General features: G+C 46.8%; 1 pseudogene; it reads right to left on the bottom strand.

Annotated features, from left to right (window-relative positions):
• Positions 1–10650: 10650 nt before the first annotated feature.
• LOC135873120 (5S ribosomal RNA) lies at positions 10651–10769 on the bottom strand (annotated as a pseudogene).
• Between the last annotated feature and the right edge of the window lie 2974 nt (positions 10770–13743).

Here is a 13743-nt window from a genome sequence, read left to right as displayed (position 1 = left end):
CTACAAACTTTTGCTGATGCAAGTTATGTTGGCATAAAGCCACTGTATATTGCTTGTGCATGTGCATTCTTGGCTCCTCGCATTGGTGCTGCACATACTCACCAGGAGTGCTTGTTTTGATGCACAGTGCGGTGCGTCATGGGTAGGTATCCCAGTGTCCAACTTGCCGCCATCTAGTGCACTGTCTGTTGGGAAGTTTTGACAATGCATTGTGGGGCAGAAACACAGGGGTGACTGGGACTCTGGGCTCAAGTTCCAATCATGCAACTTTCTCCACCTTATTATGCCATCTCTATCCCATAATTTTCACACCTATTTTTAAAATCCCATGAACCTCAAACTGGAGGGGGGGCAGGCCCCCCTGGGGGACACAGCATGTATTCTGGGAGGGTGAGAAGCTTTAGGGGGGGAAAACTTACTGCACACATTTTATCCACAGCAACAAATAATATTCATGTCCATTTTAGTTATACACACTGACCTGTGAGAGCCATAGTTGATGTGTATATGTTAAGCTGTGATTGTCCTTACTGTCCCCTGGTGTGGAGTGGTGGGGTAGGGATGCAGCTCTGATGCCTTGTGGAATGGTGGGGCTGGTGTAGAGAGGTGCTATACTGGACTTCTGCATGGACTGCAAAGGGAGGTGAGCCTGTGATTGTTGAACCTGTAGGTCCACAAGAGCCTGCAGCTTGCTGCTGAAGAAACCTCATTATGTCCTGCTGCATCTCCCACTCCTCTTCCTGCTGGGACACCAGGGCTTTTCTCTTCTCCATGCTTTCCTCCTCCGTACAGTCTGTAGTGTTCATCCTCCAGGCCCTCTGCTCATGGTCTGATGCAGCACTGGCTTGCAGGATCTTGCTGAACATGTCATCCCGAGTCCTCTTCTTTCTCCTCTTTATCTAGATTAGGTGTTCCACAGGTATGGAGGGGGAACTCCTCAAGGCCACAATGGCAGCAGCTACAGATAAAACACACAGAGGTACCGCTGTCAGTATAGTACAACGGAAAGTGAAAGTTAAGCTTCAGAACTCCCGTCCTTTGCTCCCCTAAAGTGTTAAATAAGATGTACTTATTGACACTTCTGCTTCTGAGTGCTTGTGCACGGCACCACTCACAGCACCAGCCACGGGGAGCATGGCCCTCTGTGGTGAGGAAATTGAAGAGGGGATTGCTAGGTTATATGAAACTATGAGCATAGGGCAATGGTGGCATTGAACATTGGCACCATTTTCTGCAAGTGGTAGTGCTTTTAGCTGGTATCTCACTTCTGAGGGTAACAAAGGCACAGAGAACGCAGCTGCTACTAGCGTCCAAAGCTTTCTGGGTCTATATGTTGGTAGCCTGTGTACTGAAAAAAGCAACAGAGAGTCCTGTGGCACCTTTAAGACTAACAGATGTATTGGAGCATAAGCTTTCGTGGGTGAATGCCCACTTCGTCGGATGCATGTCACATGCATCCGACGAAGTGGGCATTCACCCACGAAAGCTTATGCTCCAATACATCTGTTAGTCTCAAAGGTGCCACAGGACTCTCTGTTGCTTTTTACAGATCCAGACTAACACGGCTACCCCTCTGATACTTGTGTACTGAAATAGTCCCTGCCGAAGTTATCACTGACAGGAGTGGGAAAGTGTCCTGGTGTGGATGAAGAAATAAGGTGGCCATCTCTAGAAACCTTCGGGACTGGATTACAGATTATTTCCATGAAAGCTTCATTGTGATCTCTCAGAAGGATTCAGGGAACATCCCTGCGAACGTAAACAAACTGCTCTGCATGCCACCTCCCCTCCCCTGCTAAATCTAGAGGGGAATAAAAAGCAGATAACTCTACTTCTTTTTATTGTACCACTACCTCTTCTAGTATGAGTAAGTTAATGAAAAGTCAATAGCTGTGTCCTGTTAAGTTGGGGGCACCATCACTGTAATGGGAAATAAATTTACACACTTACCTGAGGTTCTTTCCCCTGCACTGGGCTCACCTGTGCTCGACTGCTGGGACTGACTGGACTGTGGTGGAGCCTCAAACAGCTCTGGCTCACGGCATAGTTGGATTCCCCCTGTCATTTGTCCCCCATCCTCCTCCTCTTCCTCGTCCTCACAGTTCACGACAGGAGCCTGTGACTTGGGCTCCTTGGAGGTATCCATGGTGGTCTTTGGGGTGGTGGTGGTGTCTCTGCCAAGTATTTCATGTGGCTCTTTGTAAAAATGGCAGGTCCGTAGCTTGGCATCAGATCCCTGTTGGCTTCCCTGGCCTTTTCCTTGGTTTTCACACGGCACTGTTGCTGATCCCTGTTGTACCCCTTCTTTTGCCTCCCCCATGCCATCTGCTCATAGATGTCCATGTTTCTGTGGCTGGTCCGTAGTTGTGCTTGCACAGCCTCTTCTCTCCACTGCCCCAGGAGATCCAATATCTCCTGTCTGCTCCAAGCCAAAGCATGTCTGGAGCATGTAGCCAGCCTGGTCAGCTGGGCAGTTGCACACAGCAACTAGGTGTGTTTGCTAAGCTGGACAATCAGGAAAAGACATTTCAAAAATTCGTGAGGTTGTAAAGCAGGGGTGGGCTTCTGGTCTCCGTGAACGCTTGGCAGCGGAGTTCACAGTTATGACCAGAGCGGTCAGTATCTGGCATTGTGGGATGGCTGCTGGAGGACTGTTAGGATTGACATAGGTAATGTAATGTAATTGGCATAGGTTCTGTAATTTTCACTCCATGCATCTGAAGTGAGGTTTTTTACCCACGAAAGCTTATGCCCAAATAAATCTGTTAGTCTTTAAGGTGCCACTAGACTCCTTGTTGTTTTTATAGGTAATGTACTGTCTACATTTGTGCTGCATTGCCCTCTGTGCATCAACCCTGGCTCAGTGCCTCTCGGGCAGGTGGTGTTACTATGTCGGCATAATGGAGAGCTGACATCAATGGGTGGCAAATTTAAGAGTAGATACATGCATAACTAGGTCAACGCAAGGCAGCTTACATTGACCTAAGTTTGTAGTGTAAACCAGGCTTTACAGTGTATATCTGAGAGCAGAAGTTGGCCTTTGTTTATGATCAGGAGATGCAATAAGAAGTTAAACAATTGTGTCTACACAGGATTTTGGTGAAAGATTCCTATTAAAAAAAAAAGTTCAATTCTGTTAACATAGAATTTAAAAGACCTGATCCTGAAGCCTTTGCTAACGTAAGTTATTCTTATTCAAGGTGTCCCATTTGTACTCACCTGGTTGGGTAAAAGGCTCAGCAGTTAGGTTTCAATTCTATGAGGTGCAGAGTGTCTTCACTAATTAATGCTTGATCTGTTCTGCTAAACTGTCACTCAACAGAACAAAGGTTTTTGAGGGGGGAGGTTGCTAGTTTTTTGGGGGAGGAGATATTTTGAGGGGAACAGGAATGTTTCACACCAATCCAGTGTAGGTACAGGTTTGAATTCCCCACTTATATCTGTCCCCTTTGCACTAATCAGGAGTGCAAAGGAGCCAGAAAGTGGCCACAGAGCTGGCCTGCAGAGAATTCCCTTTTGTTAGTGCAAGTGTGCCATATCTGGGCCCTGCACTTCTCTTTCCCCTCCCTCCCTCCATCCACCATGGGTGCAGGTTCAATTAAGGACTCTGCATCTGCATTTGTGATATAAATTAGTGGTGCTAGGAAGCAGCTCACTGAACTCCCAGACCAGGTTACAAGACACACACCTTCCCTTCTCTTGCATCGAGCAAAGCTGAGGCACTGGAGGAAATCTATCCCCTAAACTAGTTAATCCCAGTATTTCAACAGTGTAACACTTCAATTTCATTGGGGGTTGAGGGCAGTGAGGCACCGCAGGATCGAGCCGTTCTACTGAATTGCAGAATGCAAAGGTTTTGACTAAAAATGACTTGGGAGGAAAAGGGAATTGTCCCTCTTCTGCAGAACAGAGCTAGGTGAACTTTGGAAAATTCATTGCTTCCCTGAGAATTGGACACTGTATCAGTTTGGGGGGGGGGTTGTTTCCCTTTTCCCAAGCTTGCGACATGTTTAACTCTTCAGACTCAGATTTCCTAAAAGATGTCTCTGTGTGGTCATTCAGTCAATCAGTTCTATTTTGTAGTGAGCTTTTGCTTTCATAAACTAATATGTACATAGCAGCAAATATCCTGGGTGTATAAAATCATTATCAGGAACATTCACGTGAAACTAGTTTCAAGTCAAATATTTGATGTAATACGTGTGCTTCAGGGACTTGCTCGGTATTGTTGTTTTTTGTAGGAACTGCAAGATGTTCCTTGAGGAGCCTGTTTTTATGAGTAGATGGGCCTGTCTTGCTTAAAACTAGTGGCTGCTTCTGCAGAAGTTAACTAACTATGCTAATACATTCATCCCTATCTGTTACTTCAGCACTACCCAGTATATACTGTCAGTTGCTATGTGACACATAGCAACCCAGTTTCTGCACACAGTTCTACCAGCAATGATGGTGAAAAGTTTTTTTTTTCCCCATTCATCTTTTACAACCCTACATACAGAACCAATTGTAATATATTAATGTGCAGGATGATTTGTGGTGCCATGAAAATATATGGCATCTAACAAGCTGGGACTCCATTATAGCCCAAGTCTTTTCACTAAGGATTTCTCCTCATTAGGAGCTAATGGGGCATGGATCAGCATTCATATTGCACTCCCCATCAGTACCTGGCCCAGCCGGAGGAAGCTAATATCCAACCAGCGAACCAAATTTGGTGATGAATCCTGGTCACATGCCACCTGAGGCATGTTGCACATATGCTAAGAAGGTTAAACAAGTAAACAGTCACATTAAGCAAGCAGTTAGCTTCGTTGGTTTATAGTTATTACATACTAATACTAGATTGTACCTTATCTTGGTCTATTTTCAATTAATATGTTGTCATGATTCCTAGCCCAGAGAAGAAACTAATCGTTTACAAAAATATTATACAGTATTGTGATGCCTTGCTCAGGTCACCTAGAACTGTGAACTGCTGCGTTCACAGGCGCCGACTTTCCAAAGTGCCACGAGGTACTCGATCTCTGGCTCTGCCCCAGACCCCACCCCCACTCCACCCCTTCCCCAAGGCCCCACCCACACCCCGCCTCTTCCTGTCCCCGCTCAACCCCAGCCCCGCTTCTTCCCGCCCAGTTCCTCCCCCGAGCACACCGTGTCCTCGCTCCTCCTCCCTCTCTTCCAGCCTCCTGCACACTGCGAAACAGCTGGTTGCGGCGGGCGGGAGGTGCAGGGAGGAAGGGGGAGGCGCTGATCCATGGGGCCTGCTGACAGGCAGGAGGCACTGGAGGGGTGGAGGGTAGCTGATATGGGCGCTGCCAGTGGCTGCTCACCAACCACCATTTTTTCTCCATGGGTGCTCCAGCCCCAGACCACCCATGGAGTTGGCACCTATGGCTGTGTTACCACACTGCCACAACAAGAGTGAGCTTTGCTGCTTCTAAGCTATGAGTCAGTCATAGAGGTCATGGATTCCGTGATTTTTATGAGACCTCTGTGACTTAATGAAAATTCCAGTAATTCATCCCCACAGCGGCGGGGCTCAGGCTTCAATAAATCCATGGTTTATTGTTTATTGTCTGCATCCTGTCCGTGACTTTTAATAAAAATACCTGTGCCAAAATCATAGCCTTAGCTATGAGTCATCGCCCTACCACACCAGGTTGTCTCCCTTGCTAGCAAACTCCTCAGGACTCTGCCAGTCCAAATCTTGCCTTGCAGGTCAGTGAACCCCAGTTCCCAAATTCCCCGAAGAGGTTTTTCTGCTGTGTCCAGTCTCTCTCAATGGACCCTCACAGAAGTTATCAAGTTTGCTGTCTCCAGAGAGACAGAACACACACCAGCCTGTTAGTTTGGTTGAGGATTTTATCCTTCAGCACTGAGGTGTTTTCTGTAATAAAACAAAACTAAGTTTCAAGAGGCAGGAAGGCTTCCTGAGGGTACAGTCTCCATCAATATTAAACGGCTATCTTCCCTCACTTGCTTGCCTAATGGCTTTGTTGTACTTTTCTTGTTACTGTGCTTTTCATTGCCTTTGTCTCACCTTGCTTAATTTATAGTGGAGATGCAGTCAAGCCTGCAAAACAACATTCCTTTGTCTAGGACAAGATGGAGTTAGGCACTGCCTGCCAAACACATTTTAGGAACGTATTTCCAGCACACATCCATAATTCTTTATACATCTCTTGTACATATGTGATGAAGTGGGAATGTTCTTAATGTTTTCTCTGAATACTGTGTGTGCCTCAGTTTCCCCTATGTATTACTCAGATATCTAGGTGGTAGGATAAGGGTATGTGATCATTGCAGAGACCCCTAGAGGGCATGGGTGACTGCCAACTGGCTGCCTGGACACAGAGAATGGCCAACTCTCTGTATACTGGCAACTGATGGCCGGAGCCTGTTCTCTGCAAGGAGCCAGCCGAAGGGTTGGAGAACAAAGAGACCAGGTGACCTGCTTGCCTAGGAAAGAGACAAAGCATGGCAGTGGGGCTGCTGAGTGTGACTGAGGCTGGGCTGTTGGAAGGATACTCCTGGGGGGATTCTGCGCCTATGCGGGGGCACAGAATTCATATGGCCTGCATTTTTCTGTGCCCCCTGCGCAGAAAAATGCAAAAAAAAAATCTGCTGGGGGACATGCGCCTCTTCCCCAGAAGCCCAGGCAGCTTGTCTGTTCCGGTGTGCCTGGAGCAGCCTCAGAGACAGGGGTGCGGCCTGGGCATGCATACCTGCGTGATCACCGTCGGGGGGGGGGGGGGACAGGGCTGGGTGTACGTGCGTGCCAACAAGCGAGAGAGAGAGAGAGAGAGAGAGAGACTCTGTCCCTCTTTGCGACTGCAGCTCCCTGGCGTGTAAGGGTAGGGCTTTTTATTATGCACGAGGTAGGCTAGAGGCACAAATGAAGCAGCCTGCCTGAGTTAATTGATCTCATTCTCTGAGGCAGAAATGTAGCACCCTGACTGTGTAGTAAAGTTGTTAAAGTTGCTGTTGATGGTTAATTGATCTCATTCTCTGAGGCAGAAATGTAGCAGCATGCCTGTTGTTCCTATTGTTAGTTAACTGTTCCCATTCTCAGTCAATTCCCCCAGGAGCATTAAAACCGATGAAAGTTTTAAGGCTCCAACATTGCCAGAGTGATGTAAAGGAGTCTTATTATAAACAACAGTAAGAAATCCTCAGCTAGGAAGATCTCTGTGATTTCTCACTTTTTTCCTGTGCCAAAGTGGCACAATGGGGTTAGATTACAGCTCAGGATTTATTTTACTTACCCGTTTAAAAAAAAAAAAGACTTTGAGGGCAAATAAAACATTTACCAAGCAGTCAATAAAATGTCAGGACAATCAGAACCAAGCACTTCCCAGAATATCCAGCCAGGTCCAGGACAATGATTAGCAAAACTGTATGACTTTCATGTGTGAAAGTCTGAGCAATTTAAAATGACATTCAACTCCCCCCCACGCCTCCGTTTGGTGTTCGGTAATATAAATTTAAATGAAAATCCAGGATGGTAAGTGGAATGCAGAGTATTAGTTACCAAGTGTTTTTCACTTAACTTTCATGTGTTTAGGAAATGCTGAATAGTTATTGTGACTTTTTTCTGTATTGTAGTTTAAATAAATTACCAAAACAATTGAAATGGGTGTGATTATATTGCATTAGTTTGACAAAAAAAACATGCAGAATTTTGCATTTTTTGCCGCAGAATCCCCCCAGGAGTAGAAGGAGTTAGTCTGCTGGTTTGGGACTCAGGGAGAGACCTCTGGGCTCTGGATCCCCCCTCCCCAAGATGGACTTTGCTGTAACTTCCTACTTTCTATGCTAACAAGATCTGTTCTACACCATGTTCCCATTGACTAATAAACCCTTCTGTTTTCCAATGCTGGCTGAGAGTCACTGCTGACTGCGGAGGTGGGGTGCATGGCCCTTTTTGGAACGGTGTAAGCAGTGGTGCAAGTAGAAATCATTTCTTGCTGGTACTGCACTCAAGGGAGGGACACAAGGGGGGGGAGCACGTGATCTTCCCATGTGACTCCTCCATGCCCCAGCCTGGGGCCCCCATGCTCTCCCCGTCCCCTCCAACACCACCCCCCTTTGTATATGCAAGCATTAACATGCTTAACTACTCACTTTCCCCCCAAATATGTAGTATTCAGTCTGTATATATAGAATATGGGAGTTGAGTGAGGAGCCATTTCAGCATATGTCTGACTTATTTAAAGACAATTTTTAAGTAGAACTGTATCCTAAACTGCTTTATGGTATTGTACCCAAACACTGCATTTCAATGGGGGATTCAACTTCCTTTATAGGAACAGCCTCCTGAAACTCTTACCAGTCCACAAAAGTGGTCCATAGTCATGCAAATAGTCCCATTGTCTTCAATGGGATTGATCAAATGATTAAGGGTTTACAGAATTAGGTTCCAAGTTTGTAAATTGTTCTGGACAAAACTAACAATGCCTGAGCTGTCAGATCAGAAGGAGCTTCATTCGAATAAAGGTGGGCAGATGTGTCTTAGCTCCATTGCATATGTAAGCGGGGGAATGGTCCCGCTATTGTGGGGAACTTTCCTGGCTTCTGCACTACCCCGGTGAAGTGGGCTAACGAAAGGATCCGAGTCCTCGCTCCCACTTCCTTTACCCAGAGGCCTCCCTGCCCTTGAGGACTCCCCTTCCACTCTCCTGTCTGGCAGAGTCCTCGTAAACCCCGACAAGGCTGGGCCCAGGATTCCTGGGGGGCTTGACCCCCAACCCTGCTGTGGTCACCTAGGACAGGGGCTAGGGTGTCCCCACTCCGGGGTACTCTCTATGCACTGGGCACCTCCCTGACCCACTGATCATTTTATACAATTTAAAGCAAATACAAGTTGTTTAATTAACAATTACTTTTAAAAAAGAATAAGGAAAAATGGGAAAGGTTAAAGGAAAACACATCACCCTGCTCTGAGGCAGGGAATATCACAAGCAGTGTCTCTGGAACGTCAGGGCAGTTCACAGTCTGTTCCTTGTAGGTCCCGGGCCTCCTTCTCAGGCCCTGGCTGTGCTGCAGAGACGCTGCGGGTTGGACACTTGCTCTGGCGGTGGCCACACGCCCTCAGGCTCTAGGTGGCAGGACCCTTCTTCCCAGTGTCGCCCCCGCCCTGTCAGGGTTACGATCCCCCTCCAAGTCTGGCCTGCAAGGCCTCTTGGCTGAGGTATCTCCCTGCGCTGGGCCCACTGCCAGGGTCCCCCTCACTCTCCCCAGCTGCTCACCGCACCCAGCTCCAGCTCCACTCTGCCTCAGCACGGCTGCTGCTGCTGCTCTGCCTCCAGCTCCCTGGGCTGCTTGTCTGGCCCCTCTGGCTCTGGTTGCTGCAGCTCTCCTCCCAGGGCAGGTCTGCTCTGCAGGCTGCTTCTGTAACTCTGCTTTGGGGCTGCAGCTCTGCTCCCAGCAACTTAGCTCAGGCCCCTGCTCTCTCCTGGCTGTGCTCTGGCTTTGGGGCTGCAGCTCTGCTCCCAGCTCAGGATCTGCTCTCCCTGGGCTTTGTCTCTGGCTCTGTGGCTGCGCCTCTGGCCCCTCTGGATCTGGCACAGTTCTGCTCTCCAGCTCAGCTTGGGCCCCTGCTTTCTCCTTAGCTCGGCCCCACTCAGTCTGACCCAGGCAATTCCAGCTCACACGGAGGACGGGACCTCCCTCGCCTCCTGACCCTCTGATTAGCCTGCCCGCCCTGTCAATCAGGCTGATCTGGAGCATTGGCCTCTCCCCATTGTTCCTGGGGACTGTCAGTCTCAGGCTCCTGATTTGCCATCGACCCTTCCCCTTTTAGTACTGGGAGCAAGCCAATCAAAACACCCCCACTGAATGTTAGTAAGGGGGCAACAGTCCCCTTACACATACATCACACAATAATATTAATGACCCGTGTGTTACCAGTTTGCATATGACACCTTACGTGACATCTTTTAGATACAGTTTATGACAACAGTGAGCTGTGGCCAGGCGTATGTAAAACCTGATGAGTTATGGTACGGTGTGCCCTCGGCCAGTTGGCATCTGCGGGGCTCCGGGTCACAAGTATGTGACTTAAACAGCAAATGTCATATGGCCCAATTGTTCTCATGTGGATTATTCTTATAGGGACTATAAACTCTGTACACTTGCACTTCTGCAGTGTCCTTTGCACTGTTCCATCAGAGGGCTCCCTGCTTCTACTAGCTGCTCTGGCAGAATTGGCAGTGGATTTGAACCATAGATCAAGAGAGAGCACGGGGGGAGAAATTTGCCAAAGCAAGAGCCATCCTCAGGGAGGCTCGGTAACTCTGTGCTGCCTTCTGGCCTATGCTCCCTTTCAGAGCAACACTGCCATGGGCTGTCCCTGACCCACCTCAGTGGGTGGGTTGCATAATTCAGAGTGGGAGGCTTTCCAGCCATAAGAATGACACTCACAACACTAACACCCACTTTTCCTCAATAAACCTCTACAGAAAAAAAAATGAGTTAAACATCAAAAGCAAACACCTTGCCCTAAGCAGACTTTACCCCGAAAAGGAAGATATGCCAGAGACTCCATGAAATCCACTCATAGAATCATAGAACGTTAGGGTTGGAAGAGACATCAGGAGGTCATCTAGTCCAACCCCCTACTCAAAGCAGGACCAACCCCAACTAACTCAGTGCCTACAGCACCTGGGATTCCCAGGCGGTCACCCATCCAAGTACTAGCCAGGCCCAGGACGGTTTACCTTCCGAGATTGGGCAGGACCGGGGGCGTTTGGTCCGGTATGGCCGTAGGCCACTATGACATTGCAACTGCTATTGACTTTATGTGCAAGGTGCTCAGATACTGTGGTAATAAAACCCTAAAACAGATGCATAGATAGAATGAGTTTCTGTGAAGTTTTTCTTCTTTTCCATCCATGGAGATAGAGAGGATGATTTGGCCCATGCTAGTGACAGATGTGAGTCACATCACTTAATGCACTGCTGGAAGTGCTGAGATACAATGGCAATGAATGTGTTAAGAACCTATATAGAACAGAATTTGGAAAAATCACATTGCTGCTATTAACTTCTCTTGTTACATGCATAGAGTTTATTTCCAGTAGTTGGCAGCATAAGATAGCAAGAAGGAAGAGATAAAATAAATTTGTCTTGATCTTGTTTTTACATGCATCTAGTTCTGCTGGATTGTTCAACATATTGGCTTGTTATATTTTAGAAAAAGCGTTCACAATGCAAATGCAAGGTGGTGTTATGGCTGTCTTTTGAAACAAAGATATCTGTGCTGTATATAACTGAAATAGATTTTATTACATTGGGATTTATGAAGAGATTCTGCAACTTGACTGGGATTAGGCATTGGTTATAGAACTAAGAAACTGGGGTCTTGAGTCTAACACTAAAAATGTATAGCAAATTCCTTACCAACTTGTGGAGTGAAGGTAGGCTGTGTTATGTGTGCATGTCTGGCTCATATTGCTACATAGTGAATGTGGGTGGCTCCCATCAGGTACGCCTTAAGGGTGAAATTACCCCTATGCAAAGGGCCAGCACAAGACTTCTGCCCCACTTAAGCCCCACATGAGGCATAGGCTTTATGCTGGCAATCTGCACAGGGTAAATTTCATTAACATTAGGCTGGGCTTCACAAGAGCCATTATTGGCTTGCCAGCTATTGGTAGAGCCATTACCACTCACCCCTTTAATTTAATAATCTGCTGAACCAGACATCCCATTTAATTAAAATAAAAAATAACCCTGTGTGATGGATTATCACCCCGAGGATGCTGTCTGGAAGCCATGAGAAAGTGCTGTGCCGCTCTAACCACTCAGTTGGACTGGCCCTGTTCACACTGCTTTCCTTGGTTGGAGATGCAGCCAGCCTCACCCAGGCCCTGTTATCACCCAACATGACAGTTGGTGGCACCACACACTCAAACTGGGCTACCTGAGTGCCAACAGCAGACGCCAGCCAGTTTCCCACCTCTCCAGGCACGCACCCTCCTCTGGAGTATAAGTCCAAAATTATATTGTCTTGCACTGCACAGGGATCTGTAAGCTCGTTAGTATGTCCGCCTCTCCCTCAGTGTGGAGAGGAATATGCACACTTGGGGTAACTAAGCTCAGATTTCCCCCCAGACACTTTACTTAAAGGTACACTGGTTTAGGTTAAAATATAAACAAGTTTATTAACTACAAAAGATAGATTTTAAGTGATTATAAGTGATAGCAAACAGATCAAAGCAGATTACCTAGTAAATGAACAAAACCGCAATCTAAGCCTAAAATACTAGAAAGATAGGATATGAATTAGCAAATTCTCACCCTGTCTGACGATACAAGCAGGCTTGCAGCTTCTTAAGGCACAAGCTGTATTTTCTTTGCAGCTTGGGATCCCCTCCCCCGTTACTAGTTTTTTCTTTCGGAGCTTCTCTCAGGTGTTGAGTTATGAGGGAGTGAAGAACAACCGATGATGTCACGCCCGGCCTTATATAGCTTTAGCACAGGACGGGAACACTTTGTTCCCAACTCAGTTCCCAGACCAGCTTGTGGTAAAACACTGGTACCCAAAATGGAGTCCAGAGTCATGTGGGCTGGTCACATGCCCTTGCAGTGTCATAGCAGCCATTACTTACAGGCTGTCTGGAGCATTCTCAGGAAGGCTCACCAAGGGGAGATAGGCTTCTCCTAAGGCCTATTGTTTACCCTAATGGCCCTGAATGGACCTTCACAACCAGTTGTTTAGACTGGCAGCATCTTGCCTAGTCAGTGTCACCCAGGTGTGACTACATGTGAAATACAGATACATAATCAATATCCATAACTTCAGATACAAAAATGATACATGCATGCAAATAGGATAATAGTCAGTAAATCATAACTTTTCCAATGACACCTTATATGACTCATCTTGTACAAAATGCATCATAATTATCATAATCATATAATAATATCACTATGCAGAATATGGGGTACAGTGTCACACCCCATATTTCATTTACCTATTCAAAACAAGACAACACACAAGTTGTTGTCATGCTCTCTGGAGTGGCTCTTGACTCAGGGCAGACTGTCAAGAAGCAGGGCAGAGATCCCGAACTGGCTGTGTTCTATAATTAAGTGTCACCAACCCAGTAACAAATGTGAACTCCTAACACACTAAAACAGTCTTACCATGGCGTCACAGATAGTCCACTTGGGCATTCCAATCTATCTTTCTTGCCACCCAGGCAAGCTGGATCCAGTGATGGTGATTATACACCAAACATTTGGTTGTTCCCAGTCCCAAGAGACCAGTCACTTGCCTCAGGTCAACTTATACATTATATCTCACACCAAACACAAAACTTGTAGCCAATCCCACAGTAAACTAACTAAGGATTTATTAACCAAGAAAAGCAATGGGAGAGTTATTGCAAGGTTAAAGCAGGCAAGAATATATACACAAATGAGTTACATTCTATGGTTCCAAAAGGTGACAGAGATGTAGTAATCTGCCAGCTCTGAATGTCATTTAAGGCTATCCCAGGTGGACCCTGGGGATCTCTGCTTCTGTTTCATAGCTGTGAGAGTCCAAACAGCAAAAGAGATGAAAATTTTTTTGACAGCTACTTTTATTTTGTTCTTCCAGAATTCAAGCTGATGGGATGAGCCTTTTTGCACATAGCCTCTTCATGGGAGTAAGGGGCAATTAACGAAGTCTTTGTATTGTGATGTCCCATGATGGTCCATTTAGTCTTGATAGGCCTTCAGGATGGGCAGGAGACG

This window comes from Emys orbicularis, chromosome 1 (assembly GCF_028017835.1).
Source record: "Emys orbicularis isolate rEmyOrb1 chromosome 1, rEmyOrb1.hap1, whole genome shotgun sequence".
Classification (NCBI taxonomy): Eukaryota; Metazoa; Chordata; order Testudines; family Emydidae; genus Emys; species Emys orbicularis.
Note: the sequence above shows the minus strand (reverse complement) of the source record. Positions and strands in the feature narration are given on the sequence as shown.